General features: G+C 49.0%; 1 protein-coding gene and 1 long non-coding RNA gene across 3 annotated transcripts in view; one reads left to right on the forward strand and one right to left on the reverse strand.

The window, feature by feature from the left end:
- JADE2 (jade family PHD finger 2) overlaps window positions 1-7,537 on the forward strand; it is a 135,569-nt gene that overhangs the window by 65,609 nt on the left and 62,423 nt on the right. The window lies entirely within an intron of this gene.
- The window catches only part of LOC121010710 (uncharacterized), a 51,031-nt gene that overhangs the window by 34,468 nt on the left and 9,026 nt on the right, over window positions 1-7,537 (reverse strand). The gene's annotated exons all lie outside the window — the stretch shown is intronic.

Raw genomic sequence — 7,537 nt, forward strand, 5'->3', positions numbered from 1 at the left:
CCTCTGGCAGGAAAGGAGGAACAGTCCAGGCAGCCCGGCCTCATCCAGGGCCTTCGCACACAGTGTGGGCTCCATGGGCACACGTGGGACTAAGGGCCCCTGGCAACACAGTGCCTCTGGCCAGGTCTGGTCCCTGCCCCCAGCTCCTCCCCATGGGAGAAAGGGCAGAATAGGACTGGCCGGTTGAGGACACTGTGGGACTGTGCCCAGGGAGTGACAGTTCTGGGCCTCTCCCTGCTCCTGATGATTGCCAGCAGGGGTGTGGAGCCCAAGAAGGAGGCCCCAATCCTTCCCCAGTCCAAAGGCCACTAACAGCCCAGTGGCTGGGAGTATGTCGAAGAGGCTGGGTCTTCAGGCGGGGAGGTTCAGGACAAAGGGAGAGAAGGAAGAGGCTGGGCTTAGTTCATATCCTAGGGCCTGAATGCATCTCTGCCTGGGTCAGGCTGGGCTTGGAGCTGCCCTCAGCTGCCCCCCACTGTACAGCCTGCAGGCTCTGGACAAAGCTCTGCATCATAGCCTGTCTTCTTTGGCCTCTCCTGCTCCTGGGTGGCAAGTCTCCCGTAGGACTTGAAATATCACCAGATTTCCAGGTTCCGGAGGCAAGTCCCTGCCTAAGCCACTCCCGTCAGAGAGTCTCCCTGCTCTGCCCACCCCCCTCCCCGGGAAGGGATACTTGTCCTCATTAGGGGTGGATGCTGTCAGACTTGCCCATGGTGGAATTTCTGAGCCTGGGCAGTTAGGTGAGAGAGATCTTTGGGTCAGGGAGCCCTTTGTGAGCCCCTCAAATTGAGTCAGCTAGGCAGTGCTCCGCTACAGCCCTGTTCACTGTAGGGGCCAAGTGGCCTTCATAGGGCCCCAAGTGTTGGAAGTGGGGACACCTCAGAACTCTCAGGGAGCTCCTAGCAGATGCAGTGTGGCCAAAGCAAAGGGGACAATTCAACAGCTAGGACCATTGGTGCAGAAGTCAGAGCTCTGCCTCCCCCATCACAGGGACACCCAGGCTCGGTCAGAAGCCTGGGCAGAGATGGTGTTGAGGGGAATATGGAAATAGCTGAAGGGCTAGACTCAAAGCCTCTGGCTTCCTGATGCTAGGCTTGGCATGGGGTGGGGAGGAAGCTGAAGAGGACAGACTGAGAATCTCAGAAATCAGAGAAAGATTTCCTACAGAGACAAGTCTGACGCATGAGATGGAAAAGCTGTCGAGATGGGGGGAGCTGGGAGCAAGTCTGTAGGTGGAGACATGCTAACAGGTGTATGGACCAGTGAGCCGCCCCCAGGGGAAACGTGTACAAAGCTTGTGATGAAACAGCAAGCAGCAGAGTGCTCTGGTCCTGAGCTCCAGGCCCTTGCAAGTCTTCACCGACTGTTACGGGTTGAATTGTGTCCCACCAAAAATGTCCTAATCCCTAGTACCTGTGAGTATGTCCTTATTTAGAAATAGGCTATTTGCAGATATAATCCAGTTCAGATGAGTCATTAGGGTGGGCCCAAAGCCAATATGACTGATGTCCTTGTAAGAAGAGGGGAATTGGGACACAGTCACAGGCACATGTGGAGACACACAGACACTGAAGGAAGAGACCATGTAAAGATGAAGGCAGAGATCAGAAGGATGCAGCCACAAGCCAAGGAATGCCTGGAGCTACCAGAAGCTAGAAGAGGCAATGAAGTATCCTCCCCCTTGAGGCTTGGGAGGGAGCCTGGCCCTGTCAACACCTTCATTTTGGACTTCCAGCCTCTAGAGTTGTGAAAGAACAATTTTCTATTGTTTTAAGCCATTCAGCATGTGCTGCTTTGTTATGGCAGCTCTAGAAAACTAACACACCAGGCTGATTCTACTGCCTGGAATGCCCTTCTAGCTAGCCCGGTCACTGCCATCATACAGGCAGCCGAGGGTGGCTTCTCTGTGAGCCCTGACAGCGAGCCCTTGTCCAGTCAATCGGTAAGGTCTGCATGCCAGCCTGCCTTCCCGACTAGACTGCAAGTTCCTTCAGGGCAGGGCCTGGCCTGGAGTAGGGCAGCACAGTTCCTGGTACACCGTGGGTGCTCAGTCACAGAGAGGTGACTGAAGGAATAGTTGAGGGGAAATGAGTGCCTTTCAGACTGGGGCATGTCATCTACTCCTCTACAGCCTGTTCTAGCTTGGGTGGGAACAGGGCAGTCCACAGAGAGGTTATAGCATCATCCCCACAGGCCACTCCCAGCTCTTCTACCGTCCAGCCCCCTCCCAACCTCGTGTGAGCCTGAATAACTTGGGGAAATTCCTAACCTTCCCTTTCAATCTGGCCATTGGCTCTAAGAGTTTGCCACAACATAACTTCTCAGGTCCCTCCAACAAGGGGACTGTGTCTGTGGCTCGATGACTCATGCACACTGCTCCATCCCGCAGCTTTGGGCGGGACCCAGGGCTGGGGATAGTGCCAGCCAGGGCAGGCTAAGAGCTGGGACATCCCATTGCACCAGCCCAGTCCCCAGGAACGGAGTGTGCTCAAGGCTTCAGGACAAAAATCTGGAAGCAGGGAGGCAACACTCATTTGAGCTGAGATCTGAGAGGCAAAAAGCAGCAGACAGAGGCAACAGTGAGTTCAAAGGCCCTGAGGTAGGAGTGAGCTTGGTATGATCAAGAACTGAAAAGAAGGCAGAGGAGGCTGGGGCATGCTGAAAGAGAGGTCATGGGTAGGACATATGATTAGACTGAGGTCATCTGGGTAATACAGGGTAATGTCTCCATCTCAAGGCCCTTGATTTAATCATGTTTGCAAAGTCCTTTTTGCCATGTAAGGTAACATATTCCAGGTTATGGAAAGCACACCATAAACATTTTGGGAGGGTATTATTCTGCCCACTGCAGTATCTCGCTCATCCTCTTATCTTCCTCTCACTCCATTGCTACATTTCTGTTCACCTATCTATCTACCTATTTGGATTTGACCATGGATCTACTAACTTTGTCACCTGGCCACAAAGTATCTCCCTTCTTACCCCTTTATCAAGTATCAACAAGTTATTTATCAACCTATCATTCCTCCATGGCTTTCATCATTCAATCTGATAATTGTATGATCCCCCAGCCATGGGTCCAATAAACTAATTTTTAAACTCAATCTATCATTTAATAGTCCTCTGTACGTGATGAATTATCAGTCATCTAGCTCCATATTTTTATATGTGTCACATATGTGGACATTCCTTCTAAACACCTACAAATAAATTGAATAAATATTCATGACTGCTTGCCATGTGCCCAATTCTATGTCATGTGTGGGTGATATATAGGGTTGTTCATACCCCTGGTAACCATATTGGGCCCTTTTTCATCATTGTCATCATCGCTGTCGATGCCATCACTGCCAACCTATGCACACTGTCCAGTTTTGTTATCAACGTAGGGATCGTTTTTATATGGACTTACCAGCCAAATCCAGGCTGTTCTAGTCTGCCTTTTGCTCACTAGCCATCCTGTGTATAAATAATGCAGACCCATTTTAACTTGATCTCAGATAAAGTGTAGGTAGAAAACTGTATCTGCTGGGCAAGCATCTTATGCCTCGAATAACAAATCCTAAAGTTAAATGGAAATTATTTTTAGGTTGTCTAGGCAAATAGCACAGAGGATGGGGACTCTAGAGAGGCTACATTAGGTGTATCTGGACACATGCAGACACGCAACACACACGTACACATGAGCATGGGTACACACAAATGCACACATGCACACAGTCTTTCTTCTGCTCCCACATAGTGAATCCTTCCTGGCTCATTCACACCTTGTGAGTATGTGCACACACATGGCCAAAGTGGACACTTGAACACTGATTCATGCCCTAACCCATCTTGTTTCCAATCTAGGAATCTCACCTCCCTACCTGAGCTGTGAGGTTTTCCAGAGCAAGAATGGTACCTGCTGTTCCTTGGGCATGCCCTCCCAGCCTGGACAGCCAGCAGACTAGACACTTAAGAGCTGTGTGCCTTTCCTTGAATTCTAAGGGCAGCTGGGGATCAGAAAAGTAAGCAGCTAGATGCCCAATGACAGAGGGTCTTCAGGGAAGTCCCTTCTGCCCCTTAGGAATCTGCCTCTCTTGCCCCAGCTAGATGCCAGTGTCTACAGGCTTTCCTTCTTCTGTAGAACTTTCCTAGAGCCTAGAGGAACTGTATTAGGTGGATAATCTGCCTGGAGCTGGCCTAGCTGGGGATCAGCTTGACAAGAATTCCCTTGTTTCCAAGCATGTCCATTGCACAGGCATCCAGGGCCAATTCCTGTCCAAGTCTCTCCCCAGGGCCCTGGCTGGAGATCTAGTACATTTTGAAGGAGGTTGCCACCTGCCAGAGCTGCAGGTCCTGGATGTCCACCAGTTACAGTGGCTAAGGCCACCCCAGGCTCACAAGTCACTTTGTCCACAGCCATAAGGGAAGAACAGCTTGCTCACTAGTGCCTGCAGGAGGCTCCCAAGGCAACCACCTTGGACTCTGGAGCACTTCCCAGCAGTGGGAAGCTGGTCAAAGCCAGGACACCATTAACGAAGCCTTGACTGGAGTGAAGCATCTCAGGGCCAGCTGCTCTTGCTGCTTCTGGTTCCACGCTGAGGCTAGATTCTATCCACATACTTGACCCCATCCAAATCCAATTAATGCCCCTCCTCCATCCTGTGGTATCCTCAGGACAGGGACTTCATCTAACACATCTCTGTAAACTGAAGCTAGCCTAGACCAACCGTAGGAATTGTATCTGCACCTGTGCACAGCTCACACCAACATCCTGTGGGCCCAGAGCCCAAGTCCTAGCCTGAAGCAGTCTCCACTTCTGCCTCCCAGTCCAGAGCCCTCACTCAGTGGGTTTCATTAACTGTTTAGAGCCCAACAGGTAATGAATAATCCCCACATTTGTTTCCTGAGGAACCAAGCTGGGCCAGGTATCCTCAAGCCAAATGTTCTGGGAAGAAATGGTAGTCCATCTGTCAGAGGAGGGAGGCCATGATGCTCAGAAACCTCCTTTCTCACACTGATTCCCAGTCGCAGCCTGGCCCATGTTTAAGTCCCAGCAGGCCAAAGGCCAAGTGGAGCTTTTCCATGCCCCTGCTGGAGCTCAGTCTCCATGAGAAGGCTCTGGAATGAACTTAGAATCCCAGAGAGACCCTAATGCTGGGGCCCAAAGAGGGCCAAACAGGCCCCAGGCCACCAGGAGTCAGCAATGGGGCTAGACCAGAGGGCTAGACCAGAGGGCAGGCTTCCTGGACAATGCAGTCCATGGTTGGGCTGGGAAAACATGTCCTGCCACCCCCATGATTCTTTTGTCTCTGGAGAATTCTAAGCACCTATAGTAAATACAAAGGGCTTCTTAGGGCTTCCTCAACAACCATGGGGTTGACTCTTCCTCTTCATCTTCACAATTCCTACGTTAACCCTTCACCTCTTCCCAACTTCACTTCCTACACTACAACACAGGCAACTCATCAACAATTTGATGAGTATCTTTCAGGTGCTTTGTTTTCTCTATGAAATTATGTATATCTGTGTGTCTATGTTCAGATAAAAATGTAGACTTTTTAAGGTGTTTTTTAATGCAGATAAGATCTTATACATATTACCCCGAAACTTGCTTTTTGTTTTCACGTGTACAGCATAATGATCTGATATTTGTATATCCTGAAACTTGCTTTTCACTTAACACTTTTATTAGAACTTTTTCCACATCAAACACACAAAACCACACAATGCTTCTTTCTTTGCTGCCTTCTTTTTTTTTTTTTTTAATGTTTTTATTTATTTTTGAGAGAGAGAGAGAGAGTGCACTAGCAGGGGAAGGGCAGAGAGAGAAATCCCAAGCAGGATCCACACTATCAGTGCAGAGGCTGACTCAGAGCTCCAACCCATGAACTGCAAGATCATGACCTGAGCAGAAATCAGGAGTCAGATGCTTAACCAGCTAAGCCACCCAGGTGCCCCACTGCCTTCTTTTTGACTGTGGTTTATTTAGCCAGTGCTCTAGTGATGGACATTCAAGCCATTTCCAGTTTTTCTTTTTTCTTTATAAAGATTGTATTTTAGGGGCGCCTGGGTGGCTTGGTTGGTTGGGCGTCCAACTTCAGCTCGGGTCACGATCTCATGGCTTGTCGGTTTGAGCCCCATGTCGGGCTCTGTGCTCACAGCTCAGAGCCTGGAGCCTACTTTGGATTCTGTGTCTCCCTCTCCCTCTCTCCCCCTCCCCTGCTCATACTCTGTCTCTCTCTGTCTCTCAAAAATAAATAAACATTAGAAAAATAATAATAAAATAAATATTATATTTTATTAAAAAAATTTTTTTTAGTGTTTATTCACTTTTGAGAGAGAAACAGAGCGTGAGCGGGGGAGGGGCAGAGAAAGAGGTAGTCTAAGAATCCGAAGCAGGCTCCAGGCTCCGAGCTGTCAGCACAGAGCGTGAGGCAGGGCTCGAACCCATGAACCATAAGATCATGACCTGAGCTGAAGTCGGATGACCAACTGACTGAGCCACCCAGGCATCCCAAAGATTTATTTATTTTTTTTTTTTTAAGTAACCTCTACACCCAATGTGGGGCTTGAACTCATGACCCTGAGATCAAGAGTCTCATGCTCTACCGACGGAGCCAGCCAGGCGCCCCTCTAATGATATCTTAAACAGATCTTCTTGTGCCCACATCAGAGGGTCTCTCTGGGGTAGATTCCTAGAAGTAGACTGCATGTTCTCATCTCCTACTTCTAACTTGGGGCAACTGGTGGTTCTCACCTTTCATCTTCAACCAGCTTACTAGTATATTTTCCTGTACAAAGGGCAGTTCTCTCTCAGAAGGAACCCTAGAACCAGTTATTAGCATCATGTTCTATGCCCCCACTGCACTGCTGTGAACCAGACAGACACATTTCATCTCTCTGTATCATTCTCCCCCCCCCAACTCATCAAAATTTTTATCTATATGCAGGTCCATCTCCAGACCCTTCTCAACCTTTCTGTATTATTCCACCCCACAGGCTCCCCAGATAGCTTGCCCATCCTGCATATACTTAAGGATTTGTCTTCCTAAATGGGCCAAAACCCCTCTAAAATAGGATCTGAACCTGGAACTCACTGTCCTAAGATAAAGCCTTGTTTGTATAGGTGCTTGTTAAATGCATGCTATTTCTAATAAAACCAGGTTACCTCCAGCATGGCTACGAATTCATCAGTAAATCCATGGGAAGGGTCTTTGTAAGACTGCCAGATGAAGGGAGATTTGCTTCATTTATCAGAAACCCTATGGAAGGGGAACCTGGGTGGTTTAGTCGGTTAAATGTCAGACTTCAGCTCAGGTCATGATCTAGCAGTTCGTGTGTTTGAGCCCCATGTCGGGCTCTGTGCTGACACCTCAGAGCCTGGAAACTGCTTCAGATTCTGTGTATTCCTCTCTGTCTGCTCCTCCCCAGCTTGTGCTCTGCCTGTCTGTCTCTCTCTCTCTCTCTCTCAAAAATAAATAAACATAAAAAAATAGAAAGAAAGAAAGGAAGGAAGGAAGGAAGGAAGGAAGGAAGGAAGGAAGGAAGGAAG

This window comes from Herpailurus yagouaroundi, unplaced genomic scaffold (assembly GCF_014898765.1).
Source record: "Herpailurus yagouaroundi ecotype Mexico unplaced genomic scaffold, PumYag 192, whole genome shotgun sequence".
Taxonomy (NCBI): Eukaryota; Metazoa; Chordata; class Mammalia; order Carnivora; family Felidae; genus Herpailurus; species Herpailurus yagouaroundi.